This window comes from Rhipicephalus microplus, chromosome 6 (assembly GCF_043290135.1).
Source record: "Rhipicephalus microplus isolate Deutch F79 chromosome 6, USDA_Rmic, whole genome shotgun sequence".
NCBI lineage: Eukaryota > Metazoa > Arthropoda > Arachnida > Ixodida > Ixodidae > Rhipicephalus > Rhipicephalus microplus.
Window position 1 is genome coordinate 191,262,501 of NC_134705.1, and position 9,362 is coordinate 191,271,862.

A 9,362-nucleotide genomic window follows, 5' to 3' on the forward strand; every position below is an offset into this window, starting at 1 on the left:
GTGGAAGATACTTTATTTCTCTAGTACTTGTCGTTAAAATAGCATTTGGAGCTGACGAATAAACGATAGAAAATCCCTGGGCATAGGCAACCTTGAGGACACTGGGAATTATACCTACATATCTGGGAAAGGAAACAAACGACTGATTATTTATCACGTCCAAAACAAATATCGCCGAGGAACTTCGAAATAATGCATCTTTTTAAATGGCTAGAGAAACTGTCATTACCAAGACTGATTTGTTTGCTGTAATAGGTGTACATGTGAATTACGTGTACATTTGCTTCATGTGCAGGGTGATTCTTTTAGAACTGGCCTTTTTCATCTGGCTGTAATTTTTCTATAAATTATGTTGTTTTGTAGTAGTTTGCGGCAAAACACCCAGGAACGATGAGTGATTTAATGACACGTCCTCCCAATTTTTGACGCACATACGCCCACACATCAATGCATGAATGAATGAACGAATGAATAAAAAAAACCACGTAGAGCGACAGAGAGGGATGTCTTGTCCAGCGCAATGTTCGCATCAGCCCGTGGTGGCGGCAGTTGGTGAAGCCAAGGTGTGATCGCTAGAGGATCCACATCCGGGTTCATAAAGTTATGTTGACGCGATCGCGGAGCGCTCTGCGTGTGCAGTGTCAATTGTTATGAAAGGGAACACGTGAGCGCGTGGCCTTCGCGCTCCAGCGGCTGCTGGCAGCGCGTTCAAGCGGAAGCCATAGCAACCACAGTCTCTGCTCGCGTCATCTCGCGGCGAGCAAAACAAGTCGTTATTGCTGATAAGGAACCGTTGGCAAGATTGCAACCCCCGTCCATATAAAGATGATTACGCACGAGCCGGTAATTGCCTTGAAGGGTGCTTGATTTTATATGTTGGGTTTAACGTCCCAAAACCACCATATGATTATGAGCGTCGCCGTAGTGGAGGGCTTCGGAAACTTCGACCACCTGGGGTTCTTTAACGTGCACCCAAATCTGAGCCCACGGGCCTACAACCATTCCGCCTACATCGAAATTTTATGTATTTTATTTATTTATTTATTTATTTATTTAAATACACCCAGGACTTACATAGGGAGGGCATTACATAGGGAGGACAAATGCAGCTGCCAAAACCGGCATTCGATCCCGCGACCTGCGGGTCAGCAGCCGAGTACCTTAGCCACTAGACCTCCGCGGCGGGGCTGCCTTCAAGGGTGAAATCTTGCTGCTGGTTCCTTATCAGCAATGAATGGTTGTTTTGCTCACCGCAAGATGACGCGAGAAAAGACTGTGGCAGTCTATCGCTCCCGCTCGAACACGCTGCCAGCAGCCGCCGGAGCGAGCGCGCGCTCGCTTGTTCCCGTTCATAAAAATTCACACTGCACTTCCACGTACACGCCAGACGCATGCGCATTCGCCCGCACCTGGCATCCCTATGCATGGAATTTCTCGTCATGTCTTGATTGATCTTACTTGCTTTTTATTGTTTTTGTGACCATTGTACGTCTACGATGGGGAAAATGCATTATATATTTCGTCCTTTTTGAATGTTTTGCCGCAAACCGCATATGAGTCTTATTAATTGGTCTAGAGGACATACCGTGGCGCCACCTACGTAGAGACGTCACTCATAGGAGGCCGCGTTTACTTTGTCTGCTAGAACAACGCATTTTCTGCGTTTCTGCTGTTGACACTGTGCGTGCTTCCCTTTGTTTTGAAGCTCGTTGCTTAAATAAGCGGTAAGACCTGCTAATACTTGCAAGCAAAGTACAAATTGGTGCCCCTTGTAGCACTCTCGTGTCTAATTTAAATCGTGAAATCGCGACTAAGAACCGGTGCAACCATGGGGGCGATGCAAGTGGTGTCGTGAAAGCAAAGGTGCCGTATTCTACAGCTACTATCTTATCTGTGACGTCAAAACGATCGCAGCGCTGGCCTCTCCAGTGGAGGCCCTCGCGGCCAATAGCTTGTAAGAAAACGACGGCCTTATGAAATAGACGAGTTCAAAAATACGTCCCCTGCACTTTGTGAATGCACTACATCAACATGCGTGGACATGAAATAAAACAACAAACAATAAATGTAATTTTTTGAAAAGTTCTAAATAACTAAGGGAAAAGAAAGAACATAAGCGGAAGTGGTGCCCACTACACATCAACATTTATTGAGAACACGAGTGTAGTAACTAATGATCGAGAACCAGATATATCTATACTACTTATCATAACACTAAAGCTATACAATAACGTGATGTTCCTTGCATGGGCCCATTTTCCGCATAGTTTTTGCATACCCACTGAACTTGCTGGCCTTGTCAGAAGTGAAAGTGTTGTCACTATTCCTTGAAGACAGTCAACTTCGGAATGGCAAAATTGTCTGTTACATGTCATCAACTTGAAAAAATTATCGTTTAGTAATAATTGATTGTGTAAAAATTTATAAAGCAGTAAAAGTTTATAAAACTTTATATAGCAGGTCGTGGAGAAAACAGCCTGATTACCCTCGACAGCATATGCGACGCTCACGTGTGGCCGCTGGAAGCAGACCGGTTTGAGAGTATTCAACATGGATGCCCGAAAGAAGCGACGCTTGGCTGCGATGTCTGTCACGTTGTGACAAATGAACGAGGAGTGATGCTCTTTCAGGAGAAAAGGGAGTTGCTGGAAGAATGTTCTTTCAACTACAATGTTTCCCGCTTCTAGGTCTTCTGAACGCGTCTCCCATTCTCTTTTAGAACCGGTACGTCGCCGGTTGCATAAGTTAGAATTTCGCCACCATGACGGTGAAGAATCGCGCGTGTCAAACGACGGCGGTGACATTTCTCAAGCCACCAAAAGTGATTTCTGCGTACTTAATCACCTGAGAACAAAGCCCCCGGAAACTAAGTAAACCATGCTCAAGCGTAGATGATGCCGACCAGTGATTCAGCTGTCCGCGAGCCATGGAGGACATGCCGCGAGCAGACAAAAAGTGTACTGGTTGCCAGAAACCCCAAGCTAATCCGCTGAAGTATCAGCTTTCTCCCGCCAGAATCCCGATGTGAGAAACAGATTGGGGTCATTCGTCCGCGAGCCGCGCTCACGAGTCGCGGACGAAGGGAATCGCTGATGTGAGGTCACGTGACGCACCGTCCGTCCCGCCAGATCTGGATTCGGTCCGTCGTCTGAATGCACCATAAGGGTAACTGACTGGATTCCAAGAGAAGGCGAACGTGTGTTGGGAGACAGGAAATTGGACGGGCAGTTGAGATTAACAAGTTTGCCGGTATAGCATGGCTTCTGAAAGCACACACAGTGTTGATTGGCAGAAAGTGGGAAAGGCCTTTGCAGTGCAATGAGAGTAGTCAGGGTGGTCATGATGTTGATACCGATTGTGTCTCGCCTCATACCCATATCAAGTTTTTTGGGCCATTAACACTTTCGTGACCACACGTGATCTCATCGTTAGTAGGCTAACAATGACTTAAAGTTCAAATTTCTGCACTCTCTCAGCGGTTCTGATTATATGATTCGCATTATTATTGTGATATAGAAGTGTGAGGATCTGTATTCAGTGTCGAAATTTTGTATTCCCCCCCCCCCCCCCACTGTAATGCCGATGGGTTTTGTGGATACTATGATAAACTCCCACCAAAGGGTAAGAGGGGAAGCACTCAAGTTTCACTGATGATTTTTTTTTCATAGCGGGGAAATCTTAAGTTCCATTTGAAGCCGAGGAGGTAAGCGTTCGCGGTTTCAATTGTGGCATCGAAATCACTCACGGATGCTTCACTAAAACAGCGAATTTCGACGGACTCCTGCGAATTCGAGAGGGAATCTCTGGATGATGGCAGACATGGAGGACTTATTCAATTTTTTCAGACTTAGTACGAATGAAGATAGCGCTTCAAATCGCCCCGCGACATCAGCAGATGTTGTTTCGCTGGCGAGTTTCGCTCTCCCTTGGGAGATTTCGTTGCTTAGTGGAAAACAGCACATCAACACGATGACGAGAGAGACCAAACAGGACTAGCGCAGGGCGAGTGGGTACCAAATCATTTAAATTAGTCTTGCTCGAGTACATGACGTATACAGTGTATGTACCGTACTCATCCAGTGTACTGTGTTTTTTTTTTTTCGCCCTGGTCTTTTCGCGCTGTGTTTCCCCGCAAAAGCATCTATCCTGCAGCTAGCCGAAATCAGAATCGCCCGGGTGCCAGGACCCCCTTTTCACTCATTCCATCTCTCCCCCTCCACCGTCTATTCATTGTATCATGAATCGTGGCCTTCTGTTTCGTTTTGGGTAACACTCTTAATTTGTTCTTGTTGACCCTTTGTTGTGTCATGTGCTGTGATTGATAGATGGTTAAATGCTGATCCTTTTACTGTGTCGTGGCCTTTGTTTTTGATTGTTCTGGTTGACAGCCTTTCGATAACCTTCTCGTTGTTTGCAGGTGTTTCGGTTTGTTTACACGGACTTGTGCTACGTCTGCCATATACACGCCGCGCGGTGGTTTGTTTACGGAGGCACAGTGTGGACAGTTCTTCGCCCCTAGAATGTATGCGAACATTAGACCGTGTTCGCGAAAAACGTCGTTGTCCCTGGAACACGGAACCACTGCGATGCTTCTTAGACAAAATTACTGCATAAGATGAGCGTGCAACAGAAGGCTATGAAAGCATTATAACATACTCACATGGCTTTCGCAGAATTTTCTTACGTCAAGGGGCTCCGATTCCATACTCCCGCTTTTGCCAAGATGCTGCTGGTCCAGGTACTTCACTTCAGGGGACTCTAGGGCCCGTTCTGCGCTAATGCGTCACAAATGCGGAAACTCTTGTGAATTCGTACAACCGAAGTCGAGTACCGCAATGAAAAATAACGGTTGTTTAAAACTCTTGTAATTTTTTTTGACGCACGGAGCTTCTTCTAAACGTCAATTAGGCTACAAATCGTTCCCGAAAGACTAACGGCGATGGCGATGGCGGTGATGGTATGTAGATGGGCCCACCGAAAAAGATCTTGTTCTATCACCTTTCTGCGATGTAGGTGCGCGACAGTTAGGTATGGGGTAATTTGACTTCCTATTGTCCGCCTCGGTGATTTAGTGGCTAGGGTGCTCCACTGCTGACCCTGAGGTGCGAGTTACATCCTGGCCTTAGCTGTCACATTTAGATGGAGGCGAACTGGTAGAAATCCGTGCACTGTGTGATTTCAGTGCACTTAAAGAACATCGAATGGGTGAACTTTCTGGAATACACTACAGGGTTTCTCGTAATCATGTCGCGGTTCTTAGACGTAAAACTTGTCCTTGTTTACCTATTGCCCGTGGCGCGTACCCACTTTGGGGGATTGACCGAAAATCGAGGGGTTTTTACAATATAGTACGTAGTTTGAGAACAACGGAGCTTATATAATAAAAAAGATTACAGATGACCTAGACAGTCGTATTTCATTTGAGGCATATAGTTATTTAAAAAATAAAGCCTTTTTAAATTAGAGCAATACTCTGATTTTTATGCGTGTACAATGAGTAGACACGTTAGGATAATAATGTAAATAATTAGGTAAGCGACTACTTCAATTATATAGCCCCTGACAGGTGCGCCTACTCTCGCTCTAGAGAACCCAGAAATCGAGGCTTCAAAAGACAAAATGACTGGCGCAGATAAATCCATACCAATACCACGTAAAGGTAATTTCTAAAACGGTTTTTCTTTACGGCGTAAATGTAGCGCAAACAAAAGGACGAGGAAAACAAAGGGAACGCCACAAAGATTTTCCGTACAGTAGTAAATCACCAGCAGGTCAAAATGAAATGATCTATTGTTTCTATGGTTCACCACAGAATGCGCAGAGTGGTGAAGGTGTCTGAGCAGACCTGTGTTTGTAGAAATTTAGATTCGGTACCCTTGATCCAGGTGAGGACGCACCCCTTTGAGATGACCATATCCCACTCTCTATGCAATGGCCCCGCCGCGGTTGTATAGTGGCTTAAATACTCGCCTGCTATACCGCAGGTCGTGGGATCGAATCCCGGCAGCGGCAGCTGCATTTTCACTACAGGCGACAATGCTCTAGGTCCGTGTGCTCAAATTTGGGTGCAGGTTAAAGAACCTTAGGTTGTGGAAATTTCCGGAGCCCTCCACCGTGGCGTCTCATAATAATACGGTGGTTGTGGGACGTTAAATCCTACATACGATGGCTTTGGGACTTTAAAGCCCAAATCTTTTTTCGCAATGGCGAAAAAAAAGCGGAGGGGTGGGAGCATGGAGCCCGTGTGCCACCCATCGGCTACGTTCCCGATCCATAGTCGGAGTCCTGTTAATGCGCATTTACTCACCTGAGCAACAAAGCAAAGAATGGTGTTGCGAGTAATACCATTAATGGGGCCGAAGCCATGTTTTTTCGAGATCCCTTGTGCTCCGACAAGAATGATGTAAGGTCGCCTCTAGCGATCTGCGCGGGGGATGTGAAATCAGCCACAACGGATTTGTAGTCTTACTTTCCTTTTGTTTTCAGTTGCATCTTTTCTGGTACGAAATACGAGTAATCTTCAAATGCATGCAGCCGTTTTTATTGAAGTTTCTTCGTTTCACAAACTGTGCATGCACAGATTTGGAGGCAGCTGTTGGTTTAATGGCTTATTCACGTAGTCTTTCTTTTGTTCATTTTGAAGAAGACTAGAGTACTCGGTCATAGAGAACTGTAGTTAGTAGAGCTGATATATTGTTAAGCAAAAGAGTCATTGTGCGTTTTATGCGCCTTCGTTTATAACGGGCTTTATTCGCATTTCAGATATACATAAGGTGTGGCTTAGGTTTAATGCGGACCATGGTACTTCGCAAGCGTTCATTGTTCGGTATTCTGTGAAAATTGTACAAAAAAACGTTCGAAAAACGTTTAAATAACCCGAACCATCTTTTCAAGCTTAACATGTTGTGATCACGACAATCACAGTGTGCAAGTATGATGTACTAAAGAGATCAGCTTTCCCACAAAGTGTGAGCAATATTCCTGCAATGCGCTGTACCTCGTGCTATGTTTCTGCGCATGATTTATGGGCAAGTAATTAGGCACGCTAGAATTGTCATCTGTGCGTTTGTTCGTTGCTATTACTTTTCGATTATCGACCTCTGATGTCGCAGTTACTGTCGTGGCCGTCATGTTTACTGCTGTTAGATCATAGTGGTATAGCTCAAGATTTTTGGAAATTTATCCATTGTTGAAGTTTTCTTCTATTGTATGAAGTTTTTAAAATTGGGTCTGTAATATACCTCTTTCCTCTACTGTGCACTAACTCTGGGCAAATTAGTTAAAATATTAAACAACTACATTAATCAGTTACTTCATATCCTAAAAGAAATCCATAGATATGTGCTTATGTAAAATTTGCACATGATCCTTATCGCGCATCCTAATTCTGGCTTAACTAGCACAGTCAAGCCATGATTAGGCTGCGCAGAAAGCAATACGCGTTTCTGGTCACTACTGACTCGGGGAAATAATAAAGGTAACTTAAAATTTTCTAGCGGGTCCCGCCACGGTGGTCTAGTGGCTAAGGTACTCGGCTGCTGACCCGCAGGTCGCGTGTTCGAATCCCGGCTGCAGTGACTGCATTTCCGATGGAGGCGGAAAAATTGTAGGCCCGTGTGCTCAGATTTGGGTGCAAGTTAAAGAACCCCAGGTGGTCGAAATTTCCGCAGCCCTGCACTACGGCGTCTCTCATAATCAAATGGTGGTTTTGGGTATTCTTTTTTTTCTGGGTATTTTACCACAAACGTTTTTTTTTTAAATTTGGACTACTGTGAATGTATGAAGGTCTCTTTAGTTGTGTCTTTTTCAGACCAGCGAAGAATCAATTGTGAGAGTGCCTTTATGCTCTCAACAAATTTCATTGTCTTCATCGTCCGCGTCTTCACTGTGCACCGAAAGATTAATTACGAGCACTCCATACTAGTTAGCACCGTTGAGAATAGTGACAGCAGTTAACTAGAGCATTCAAGAACTTCTGATCAAGTTCAACAGAATTTTTAACAACTGGTCCACATGTTCATCGAAAGAGACATGCAAACTAGAGAGGACGAGCCTCAATTTAGCGCTCAATAAAGCCGCCTGTCACTAAAAGGGCACTTAGAATTCAGAAATAAGCGATAAAGTTTGTACATCTACACCTTTCGATACACCAAGTTGTGCTACCTGCTAACGAAAACAAGAGAACGGCTGGTCAGTCATCGCATAACAAGTCAAATATCCGAAGTAGACCCCCCTATAGGCGACCTCGAAATATCGAAACGTTCTATCGAATATCGAAACATTCGAATATCGAAACGTTCTAGCGTCAACTACACTTTTCGCCACGTCGAGTATGCAGTAAGATCAGGACTAACTAACATTCGGGTGAGTACTGATACAGAATGAGGCGGCTTGCGTCTACCGATAGCTAGGAAGAAGACGACGAAGCTCTTGCTGCTTGGCTAAGTAGCTGTGTCTGCATTTATCGTTTATTTTTGTTTATACTACGGCTCAGCACTGCTCAAGACGTCGGACGACTCGAAAAGGTACCTGCCGTATCGGCGACCGACGGGTGCTGCGCAGCCCGCCGCGTCGAAATGTGCTAGAAGAAACGAAACAAGCATCAAGGATAGCGCCGCCATGACCTCCCAAGGTGTGACACCAGGTCAGAAGCACCAGCTGGTTGGCGCAAGCATACCTGACTGCAAGCGACAACACAGCGTTGAATCAGAGGACGAATCAACTGTCGTCGGGGACCACAACGGGGCGAACCGCACAGATCAAGACATGGACGAGGGTGGTTTCCGCCTTGTGCGACATCGCAAAGACAGGACGGTGGGCATTCCTGTGTTAATTGCTCCAACATCCGAAGGAGCTGACTTGAGGCAAGTGAATCCTATTCACCTATACTCGGAAATTGAAACGATTCTCGGTGGAGCCCCAGTTAAGAGCCGTTTCACAGCACAGGGAGCCCTGCTCTTGGATATAGAGACAGAACACTAAGCTAATATGCTTCTAGAGACCAATACTATCTGCGGCCTTGTCATATCTGCACGTGTACCACACAGCTACATGAAAAATACATGCATTATAAAAGGGGTCCCAAGATGGTACTCGGACGAAGAGCTGTTAACCTACCTGAGACCTCAGGGAGTATACCACGCAAGAAGAATCATACGACGAGTCCAAACCTCATCCAACGAATGGGAATCAAGGCGCACTGACTCTGTAGTTCTCACATTTGCTCCCAATTCGGAACGTCCAGAGAAGATCAACCTTGGCTTCACCAGACACGAGTTGGCAGACTACGTGGAGACGCCACCACGCTGTTTTAAATGTCAGCGTTTTGGACATGTTGCTAAGCACTGTCGTGGGGAACAAAG

General features: G+C 45.4%; 1 long non-coding RNA gene across 1 annotated transcript; it reads right to left on the bottom strand.

The window, feature by feature from the left end:
- Positions 1–6,424, bottom strand: LOC142765086 (uncharacterized). Its single transcript, XR_012884054.1, has 3 exons — positions 6,308–6,424; positions 4,661–4,775; positions 1–122 (listed from the first exon to the last, which is right to left on the bottom strand). It is a non-coding gene; the product is annotated as an uncharacterized LOC142765086 (long non-coding RNA).
- Positions 6,425–9,362: the final 2,938 nt, after the last annotated feature.